At 39.5% G+C, this 11,520-nt stretch overlaps 1 long non-coding RNA gene across 1 annotated transcript in view; it reads right to left on the bottom strand.

Annotated features, from left to right (window-relative positions):
• Positions 1-8,634: 8,634 nt before the first annotated feature.
• The window catches only part of LOC103371048 (uncharacterized), a 9,716-nt gene continuing 6,830 nt past the window's right edge, over positions 8,635-11,520 (bottom strand). Inside the window, exon 3 of the long non-coding RNA XR_520920.1 lies at positions 8,635-8,739. This is a non-coding gene — a long non-coding RNA (uncharacterized LOC103371048). The remainder of the gene's footprint in view (positions 8,740-11,520) is intronic.

The following is an 11,520-nucleotide window of genomic DNA, read 5'->3' as shown; positions in this document are numbered from 1 at the left end:
CTTCCTGCAGCAGGAAGTTGCTCTCTGAGTGTTTTTCAGTCAGCAGCAGGTTCAGGTGAAGAGTTTCAGTCCTGCTCTAACTGTCCCAGCTGTCTGTGTGCTGAAAGCAAATCTTACCGTCCGTCTGTTGCTGCGTCTCTTCTCTCCGACACCTGAACAGGAACAAAGTGTCACCTGGATTGTCTCTGATATGTCGTATATTTGAGGCGGAGCTTCGTCAGGTCACTGCTGAGTTTCACCTGGAGTTCCACCCTCCTGCCACACTGGAAACAATAAAAGGCTTCAGTTTATAGCTTATTACATTCATTGTGATAATTTGTCATCTTTATGTGATAATTTTCTGCAATTCTGAGTTTTTTTGCGTCTTCTATTTTGATGATTTTATTTCTCTTTGTGATTATTTTCCTTCACATTTTGTTTGCTCTACATCCTAATGAGGTTGTTTTGTGTCACAATGTAGTTCTATTACTTTTTTTGTCATCACAATTTGTGTGGCCTTTTGTGTCACATTTTGGTTTTGTCACACCATCTTGTGGTGGTTTTGCATGTCATTGTGGCAGTGTGCCATCTTTTGTGGCAGATATCTGTCATATTTGGGCAGTTTTATATGTTTTTGCGTGACATTTTGGTCATTTCACATCACTTTGTGGTTATTTTGTGTCACAGTTTGGTTGTTTTATTTTTTTGCATATAGATTTCATCATATTTTCGTATTTTACAATATTTTGTGGTTTGCACTGCATTTAGGTTGTTTTTGGTTTATTATTATGGTAACTTTGAATCTCTTTGTGGTCCTTTTAGTCTCTTTGTGGCTAAGTTGTCTGTATTTGTGGCTATTTTGTGTCTTTTTAAGGTCATTTTGTGGTCTTTTTTGTATACTTATGGTCATTTTGTGTCTTTTTGTGGTCATTTGAGTCCCTCCGTGGATGTTTTGCGTCTGTACCATCGGTCACTTCAACCTTGTTGGGTCCCTGAATGCATCTGGAACCTTGAGAGTTTGAATTTTCTGCCTCTGAATTCAAACTGAAAGCAGCTAAAGTTGATAGATGAAACATTTGAGGTCGGTATCACTAACGTGTCGCTGCTGCTAAACAGAGCTAAAGTCCTCGTTTACGTCTCACAGCTGCTGCATTTCAGCTCCGAGCACCGACACACCGAACAAACTCGACTCCGACCAACAAGCAGCAGAGTTAAAGTTGAGGGTGGTTTTTATTCCAGAGGCCTCGAGGTGTTGATTCCAGTTTATTAACCTGCAGATGAATTCACCAGCAGCATCGCCAAACCTCATTAGCTTCCATCGGCCGACACGCTGGAATCAATTCAGATTTATTTTACGTGTGATGAGGGGAAGTCTGGGAAAGAATTGAGTTTGAAGTCGAGTGTCGTGGCTCGTCTCTATTCAGGCAGCTCTCGGCATGTTTCTGATTTTGTTTTCATATCTGTATTTATGATTCAGCGGGTGCGATTCAATTTACCCTCCTTCCAGTGGATGCCGTCTCCACTTTATCTTCCCCAGCGCTCTGAGCAGGGCCACGTTCCCTCCACACTCTGGGAGGTGTTTTCTCTGAGAATGATGGTGTGGAGCTCTTCTATTTGTCACCACTCAGGCTGTCAAACTCACAAACAGGCCGGGCAGGAGGAAGGCGAGGAAGCAGCCTCCGACCTGGTTCTGACATTGGAAATGGGAGAAAACACCCACAAAGTCAAAGGTATGAGGAACTGGTGACGGTGTTTGGTTTCCAGCAGCAGACGAGTTTTCACAAGTAGGTTTGAAGGTTTAGATTTCATGAGGAATAGAAAGGAAATGACGTCAAGATGTACTGTATGTTGAATGTATGATAGTTGTATGTTGGATGTATGTTGGATGTATGTAGGTTGTATGATGGATGTATGTTGGATGTATGTTGGTTGTATGTTGGTTGTATGATGGATGTATGTTGGTTGTCTGTTGGTTGTATGATGGATGTATGTTGGCTGTATGTTGGATGTATGATGGTTGTATGTTGAATGTATGATAGTGGTATGATGGATGTATGTTGGATGTATGATGGTGGTATGATGGATGTATGTTGGATGTATGTTTGATGTAGGTTGGTTGTATGTTGGATGTTTGTTGGTTGTATGTTGGATGCATGTTGGATGTATGATGGATGTATGATGATTGTATGTTGTATATATGTTGGATGTATGTTTGATGTAGGTTGGTTGTATGTTGGATGTATGTTGGATGTATGATGGATGTATGATGGATGTATGATGGCTGTATGTTGGTTGTGTGTTGGGTGTATGTTGGATGTATATTGGTTGTATGATGGTTGTATGTTCGATGTATGATGGCTGTATGTTGGGTGCATGATAGATGCATGTTGGATGTATGATGCTTCTATGTTGGTTGTACGTTGGGTGTATAATGGATGTATGATGGCTGTATGTTGGTTGTGTGTTGGTTGTATGTTGGATGTATGATGGTTGTATGTTAGATATATGATGGATGTATGTTGGTTGTATGTTGGTTGTTTGTTGGATGTATGTTGTGTATATGTTGTATGTATGTTGGATGCATGCTGGATGTATGATGGATGTATGTAGGTTGTATGTTGGTTGTTTGTTGGTTCTATGACAGATGTATCTTGTATATATGTTGGATGTATGATGTAGTGTGGTCGTTTTGTCTATTTGCAGTATTTTTGTACCTGTTGTGAGTATTTACGTCTGTTTGTTTGGTCACTCACAGTATTTCTTGCGTGTATTTCTGGTCATCCTGGACGTATTTTGTGTATTTCCGTGTTGGATCCCACACGGATCACTGTTCGGCAGGTATTTGCTCTTCACCTCCCTGCAGAGTGAATCCCTGTTGGGTTTGATGGAAATCAGCATCATGTCGACTCTGCTGTTCGGACATATCGATACGCGACCTTCGAAAGAGGTGGATTAAAAACTCCGTCAGCTGCGTCCTCGGAGACGCTCCGACATCTGGAGGGAGGAACATTTATTCTGCTGCCGTTCGTCACTTCAGGGAAATAAAAAACAACCGACAGCGAAGTTCTTCTAATCGAGAATCAGCGAACGACTCGATGACAAACCTTCTTCCTCCAGACTGAATCATTTCTCATCAGACAACTGGGTTCATTTTTCTTCAAGTCTCAACACATCCGAGCCCAGATGGACGTTTTTCACTTCATCGTTTGTTGTTTCCAGGCTGAGAATCCACAATTAGAGCAGGAACAACTTGATAAATCTGTGAATCCGATTTTCCTTTAATTCACGTTTTGTGCTCAAATCAAACTTTAAACGAAGACGTGTCGGCAGCCTACATCTGTCTCGTTGTGTGCATTTTTTGGTCGCGGTGCATGCTTTTGTGGTGTTTTTTGGTTCTTTTTCAGTATTTTTAAGCTTCTTTGTGGAGTTTGTGAGTCGTTCTGTGTGTTTTTATGCTCATATTGAGTATTTTTGGTGTTTTTTTATTGTCGTTTTTGAGCATATTTCTGGTCAGTCGGACTCTTTGTTGTCATTTTGTTTTGTTTTTGTGGTCAATGTGAGTATTTTGTGTATTTTTGTGGTTTTTTTGAATATTATTATTATTTAATATGATGTGAGCTTTAGTTTTTTTAAATTAAAAAAAAGTTTTTTAAAATATTCTTTATCGTTATTTTGTCTTGTTTTTGTGGTCGTCTATTTTATTTATTCTTTTTAAGTATTTTTATGCTTTTCATTATGTTTTTGTGGTTGGTTTAAATCTCTTTATGGTTATTTTGTGTATTTTTCTGTTCACTTTAAATATTTTTCAGGAGGACTTTTTGTGTATTTGTATGTTTGTGATCACTGAATAATCGTGGAGTCATTTTCTTTATTTTTATGGTAATTTTGTGCATTTCTATGGTCATTTTGTATATTTTTGTGAGCATTTAGGATGTTTTTGGGGTTGCTTTGAATGTCATTGTGTGTTTTAATGGTTATTTTGTATATTTTTGCATGTTTGTGATCATTTTGAATATTTGTGGGGGTCATTTTGTGTATGTTTATGCTAATTTTGTGCATTTTTTGTGGTTGTTTTAAATATTTTTGTATATTTTAATGGTCATTTTGTTTATTTTTGTGGTGAATTTGTGTTTTTGTGGTTATTTTGTGATCATGTTGCATGTTTTGTCGACTGTTTTGAATAATATTGTGTCTTTTAATAGTCATTTTTGTGTACTTTTGTGCTCATTTTGTGGATTTTTGTGATCTTTCTGAACATTTGTGTTTTCGTATATTTGTGTTTCATGTATTTTATGTTCACTTTGTCTATTTTCGTGGTCATTTCTCATGTTTTTGTTGTTGTTTTGAACAATTTTGTGTATTTTTTTTGCACTTTTAGTGTCTAAAGTCAGGGAGCCAAACTCTGGATTTGACAGAAAGAAGCTGCACGATTCTTTGACATGACAAAAACTAAAACTAAAATGTCCCGTTGTACTTCTGCATCAGTCTCTGATCAATGACGGCAGCCAGTTGGAGCAGCGCTTCTGTAAGACAACAGGCTGCTGCTTCCCTCTGTAACGTCGTCGCGAGGCCTTTTGATTCCTGTGTGAAGTCAGAAAACAGCGTCTGTTCTCTGAAAACAAGCCTGACCTTTATCCCTCTGACTGCTGGGTTCTGTTTGCTGCTGTCGGCTGCAGCCTCAGAGTGTCCTTGTTAGACGCAGCCGGTACCGAGTCAGAGTTATGAGCTATAAATCCTAAACGATGAGCTATAAAGTCAAAATTATGAGCTTTAGTTTAAAATATGAACTGCAAAGTCAAAGTTATGAGTTTTAAACTCTAAATTAATAGCTATAAAGTCTAAATTATGAACTGTAAGTCTGAATTATGAGCGTTAAAGTCAGGATTATGAGTTTTAAAATCTAAATTAGAAGCTTTAAAGTCAGAATTATGAAATATAAAGTCTAAATTCTAAGCTAAAAAGTTAAAATTAGAAGCTTTAAAGTCTAAATTAGAAACTTTAGGTCTAAAATTTTGAGTTTTAATGTCTCAATTACGAGCTTTAAGGTCATAACTATGAGTTTTAAAGTCTAAATTAAAGCTTTAAAGTCTAAATTATGAGTTATAAGGTTGAAATTAGGAGCTTTAAAGTCAACATTCAAAGCTTTAAAATCTAGATTTTAAGCTTTAAACTGGAATTATGAGACCTAAAGTCTAAATTATGAGCTGTAAAGTTGTTTTAGAACTTTTTGTGTGGGTTCTGTGTGTTTTTGTGGTCATTTTGCACCATTTGGAGAGTTTTCTTTGTAGTTTTGTGGTCATTTTGTCTCTCTTTATGTATTTCTTAGGGTTGTGTTGCGTCTATTTGTGGGATTTTTGCCCCGTTTTAACCTTAATTTGCATATCTTTGTGGATGTTTTACACATTTTCTTTGATCGCTTGTCATCTCTGTTGTGGTTTTGTGTCGTTTTCAGGTATTTGTGTGTCACTTTACATCTCTGCATTTTGTTGCAGGTCATTTTGCACCTTTTTGAGCTGGTTTTGCATCTTTTTCAGGTACTTGTGTCTCTTTGTGGGTCATTTTGCATCTCTTTGAGCTGGTTTTGCATCTTTTACAGATTGTTTTGCATTTCTTTGTGGTCATTTTGTGTCTCTTTATGGTTGTTTTACATATTTACATATTGTTTTGTGTCTATTTGTGGTTTTTTTCCCATCTTAACGGTCATTTTGCATGTGTTTGTGGTTGTTTTACACATTTTCTTTGATCGCTTGTCATCTCTGTTGTGGTTTTGCGTCTTTTTCAGGTACTTGTGTGTCTCTTTGTGGGTCATTTTGCATCTCTTTGTGGCTGTTTTGCACCTCTTTGCATTCTGTTGCATCTTCCAGCTTTCTGCGCTGGTTTTGCATCCCTATAAGACTGTCTCTCTTTGTGTTGCATCTTTTTGTCGTCCTTTGATTAAATTTCCGAGCAGAAATGTCAGCAGTTGGACGCCGCCGAGGCCCCAGAGCCCGCTCGGTAATCCCTCCGCGGGGATGCGTGAACCATAACAACCCGTTGTTTTGCTCTCGGCGCCGCTCGCTCGGTGTGTGTTGGGTTGAACCGACGCCACACACTGACTGTACACTGGCAGAGAGCAGCGAGAAGAAAAGAATAAATACATGAGAAGCAGCGGCGCTAATTAAAAGTGCGCGCTGGCTGCGGTCCCGGCGCCGCTCTCGGCTTCGGGCTGCGACGACGACGACACGTTGCCGAGACCCGAGCGGAGCGCGGACCGCTGACAGGAGGCAGCGTTCGACTCTGCAGACTCACTTTTAACTGACATCTTGTTTTTGCTCTCATTATGCCGTCGCAGTGTCGGTAATTTGTTGGGAGCCCAGTATGGTTTCTGAATTTTGATTACGGCGGCCCTAATGAGCTGTGACTGTTAATGAGCCAGCTGCACTCGTCTTCCTTTACTCCTCCTGATTGCTGTTTCACTTTGTTTTGTTCTTCGGATTTCACATCACACCCGACGTCACACTGCTGCTGATCCTGTGATTACTGCCGCCGCCGCCAAACACTCCGTTGAGATGCGAACACAGCTGCAGACGTCCAGCAGCTCTCAGAGACGGCGGCCAAGCACTCCTCGGCGTCTTTATTTACAACCTTCAGACTCAGGCTCCAAAAATGGAAAATTATGAGCTAAATAATCCAAATTACGAGCTCAAAAAAACAACAAACAAAAACTAAATCTGAGCTAAAAAAAAAAAAAAAGAAAAATTGAATGCAAAAAAAAAACAAATTATAAGTTCAAAAGCCAAAATTGTTCAAAAAGACTGACCCAAAAACAGAAAAAAAGCAAAAATTATAAGCTAAAAGAAATCTAAATGATAAGTTAGAGGAAAAAAATACAACTTTTTTGGGCAAAAAATATCAAATAAAATCAAATGTGTCATAAATGCCTAAATAAAAGCAAAACAAAAAGGATTATTACGATCTAAAGGTTTCAGAATGTGTTTAAAAAAACATCAATGTCGTAAAAAGTCTAAATTAATTGTCAAAAAGGGGTGAAATTATACATGAAAGTTGGAAAAAATCAAAATCACAACAAAAAAATATGAAAAATATTCAGAAAAATCTAATATACGAGCAAATCATGATCTAAGAAGAATCTAAAACATGAAGTCAAGAGTCACAAATACCACTCAGAAATAATTGTTTTTATAAAATTAACATACATATAAATACATCACAAAAATGTAAACTTATGAGCTTAAAAATCTAAAATATGAGCTCCGAAAACAGGAAATATGGGTTAAACTGTCAAATTATGAGCACCAAACATGTAAAATTATTAGATTTTTTAAAAAAAATCTAATTGTAAACTTTTAAAAAAGGAAAATTAATAGTTAAAAAAAGACTAAATATTAAATTAAAAGTCAAAATTATGAGTGAAAAAAAAACCTGAGGTATGGCTTTTTAAAAAAAACTCAAAAATTCTGAGCAGTTTTTTTTTTTTAAATTTGAAAAATAAACTATAAAAAAAAGACCTGAAAATTCTAGATTGTGAGCCAAAAAAAGAAAAAAAGGAAAAAAAAAAACTATCTTATGAGCAACAAAGGAAGTTTATTCTGAGATTCTGAGGAAACTAAATTCTCCCCTAAAACCATCACAGTTCTGATTCAGTCTGAACTATGAGACGAGAAGTTTTTGGACTCTTTTATGTCAGAACTTTTACTTGATTAGTGACATTTGTGACTCTCGGTAAACACGTTTTACTCGACTAACTTCTCTGTTTATTGTTTTCGCTCCATGAATCGGCCGTCTGGACCTTCGGCTGTTTGGATAAAAGTCTGCATCGCTGTCAGGAGTGATGAATGAGACGTGAAAACTCCTCCGAGCCGAAAACAAACACGACATTCCGTCGGCCTGCCGACGAAGCCGCTCCGCTGCACTTTTAACGGTGGATAATAAAAGCGAGCTAAATGCGTCGATCAACACTTTGAGGAACTTCTCTGGTGTAAACGAGCAGGATGAGATGTTGTCAGGGTCTGTTCATCTGCTATTTCAAATCCAGTTGTGTCCACATGAACATCTCAGCGAGGATTTTACCGACACTATTCTACCTTGTGCACCATCAAAAGTGTTAAAGACATCAGGACGAACTTGAGGAGGTTTCAGGATAAAGTCAGAGAGTCGACAGTAAGTGTGTCATGAACCTGAAGATGTTCTACTGGAGTCAAGTCCAGACACAGACTTGTCCAGGTCGGAGTTTCCTCATTGTTGTTACAGAAACTCTAGTTCTTTGGATGGTTCTCCTGCTGGAATGTTCCTCTTCTTCAATCTTCTGTAGACCAGGAGTCATCTAGTCGGTCAGTTTTTTGGTTTATCCATCCGTGCTTCACTGTGAGGACCATTCATCCACTGTGGTGGTCCTGGTCAGGTTCACACCAAACATCTGGAGCCCAACAAGTTTATCTTCATCTGACCAGAGAATGTTCTCCAACATCCATCAGGCTTCTTTTCCTGCATTTTTGTGAGGTTTAAGCTTTCAGTTTTGGACCAAAGAGTAGGGCTTTTTGGTTTCTTGTCCTCCATCCACAGAGGTTGATGTTCTGACCTTCGCACTGTCTGAGCTTCACACTAACTCTGGTTTCCATCGATAACTCCTGGACCAAGTCTGAAGCATTTTGTGGAGTCATTGTAGGAGGACGACCACTGCAGCCCTGATCAGTGCTACTATGGCTCCTTCTAGACCTCCTGATCACTGCTCTCACTGGGCTTCACTGGTTTTTAATTGATCTTCCATCTTTGTGACGTCTCTCAGTCAAACTTTTCAGTTGCTCTGTTCAACTGTTTCCCATGTGGATCCATCCATAGATCCAAAACTGAGAAGGTTCTGCTGTTCACGGCTCATTTTAGAACCATGTTCATGAAGGTAGAATTATGGTAAATCACAGGTGGGCTCAAGTGAATGAAGTTTTCAATTCGGTCTTTCTAAAGGATTTGTTTTTGATTGTTCATAAGAAGAAACGCTGTTCAACTTAGAACTAATGTAAATATTTTGAGGTGATTCAATCTGGACTAATTTCATTTCTCGGTGACTTTTTACATCTGCTGTGCCAAATATGCTGCTATAGTTTACATACATATATATATACAGCTTTGAATCATTTAAACTTTTTTAGTACCTGGATGATGAAGACTGACAACTTTGGTGAGTTTTTGTTTTTCCATTTGAACGTCCAGTGAAGTTTCTGTCAGTGTTCGCTGAGACTTTTGTTTTGTGCTTATTGGCAAATGTTACCTCACATCTGGTCTCTTTTCCACTGTGAAAGTCAGGGTCTGTCTTTTAGAGTTTCCTCCCCTTCAAAAGGTTCAACAGTCAAAAACCGCGATGAGCAGTGGCGCCTGGACTCCAAACGAGCCGTGACACGTCGTGGTGCAATTTAAACAGACACCGAGACGGACAGTGAAACTATTCATCAACACCGAGGAGACGACTGATATCCTACTGGTCACTTTGTGTCACTAACACTGAGGCTGAACGTCTCTTATGGCTTCATTTACAAGGTAAGGCGTAGAGGACCGGTCTGCTTTACGGGTCATTGAGTTTAAAATTCTTCAAGAAAGTCATGTCGGTTCTTCCGTCGTTTCCTTTGCGCCAATCTGCAGATTTGAAGTTGAAGTCCCATACCTTGAGCAATAATGTAGCTGGAGACCTTAAATTTTGTAGGTTCATTGATATGTACATGTGGTCTCTCATGGTAGAACCCTGCTTTGACAGAATAAATCAAACTGGGTATAGGATGGTGCAAATTTGGTCAAAATAACGACATTCCACCAACCATTAAGCCTTTAGTTTTCACCCTGAGAGGTCAAATTTGTTTCCTGTGATTGGCGCCAACAGGAGGTTTAACGATGTAGAGTATGGTTCCAGTCTGAGGTATACTCTGTTTTGCACTTGTGGCCAATATTAGAACAATTACTGAGCAAGTACGATTGATCCGATAGTGCCCCAACTGGACAAGTTCTATATTATTGCTACGGAGAAGAAAAATCATGGCTTCCCAACTCAAACGTTCAATTAAACATTCCTGGATACGAAACCCAATGCGAGTGGTTCAGACAAAGCCCAGAGCTCGTCCTGCACATTCAGTCCAGAAGACAAACTGAAGGGTGGAGGTAAGAGGGCATGTATAGATTGTTAGAAGTTGGTGTTTCCTTAAAATATTGAGCAGATGAAATGGTGGAACATTTGCACACAGGGAATTTTTCGGCGCGAAAGTTGGAGTTTGTTGTTGTTGTTTCTCGTCGTGAAGGGGCTTTAAAAGCATTGATAGCGTTAAATGAATCTGCAATCTACATCCAGCGACTCAGACTGCTCCACGTCCAAGAAAAGAATCGCCTTCGATGTGTATATCCGTCTTTAATTTAGCTTTGGTCGACCTGTTTTATGGGGAGGGATGGATGGTTCTGTTCAGGACTATTTCCTCTGAGCAGCTCGCAGACAAACAGCTGAGCAGTTATTGGTCATAACCGTCCATCTGTGTGGGGAATAAAAGGGTTGTATACGGCCGTGCACGCAGCTACAGGATACGTAGCGTAACTCATCTTGGCCCTCTGAGAGAGGCAAGCCGACATTTTCAAACCCGATCTGATAAACTCTGCCTTTTCATCTTCAGGACGCCCGACAAGAATCAGCCACGAGAGCTGATCACCTTGTTTTGAGGGGAAAGTCGCGGCTGTAGTTCTCCCCTGAAGGCTTTCTGTCTGCCTTATTTTGCAGGATTTGTTTCATCATGTGGAACTCTCTCTCAGGGCTACCTCTGCAGCTCTGCTCAAAGAATCTCAGCACCCTCATTACACCGTCTGGCTCTTTGAAGCGAACGGGACGGGTGCATTGTGTAAGGGTCTATTTTGGGAGGCTGGATGTCGACGCGAGTCCGTCGTTAAAAATATCCGGCGTGTCCTTTGCGTGTTAATTTGGAGTTTGCGGCGCGCCGGGAGCGACGTTTCGGTGCGCGGCGTGTTGTCAACAGGTGCCTTTATGGCCCATCTGATCAGAGGAAACACCTGCAGAGCTTTTAACGATTTTGTTCCCGTTTGGCTCTTCAGGAGTCCCCGGCCGGCCCCACAGCGCGGCACTTCAACATCGTCAACACCATCCATCATGTCCGGGGTCTTTAAAGCGAGTGGATGCAGTCGATTTAATGAAACAGAACCGTCAGTGTTTAGTCCAGTTTGGTCGCAGCTGTAGTCACATGTTTATCCTTTATGTCTACGTAGCTGACTGATTCTGTTTGGTACAACATATCTTAACTGCCTTTATTTAATCTTTTGTTTATCTTTTATTTTTAGCTGTATAGAAACTGTTCACCTGCCACAGAACTTTCATCCTTTTATTACTATTCAACATGAAACTGTGGGCAATATAATGTGGCTTTTTTTTGGCAAGAATTTAAAAAACAAAACCTCTTTCATGTCAGCTGAAAAATCAAATTATTATTAATTAAACAGAAAAGTTATAAAAGGGACTGCATAATTATTTCCCAGCTTAAAGTGGCTACCCTCTATTTTACA

This window comes from Stegastes partitus, unplaced genomic scaffold (genome assembly GCF_000690725.1).
Source record: "Stegastes partitus isolate 25-593 unplaced genomic scaffold, Stegastes_partitus-1.0.2 Scaffold1518, whole genome shotgun sequence".
NCBI lineage: Eukaryota > Metazoa > Chordata > Actinopteri > Pomacentridae > Stegastes > Stegastes partitus.
The sequence above is the reverse complement of the archived record's forward strand: the minus strand, read 5'-3'. Positions and strand labels throughout refer to the sequence as shown.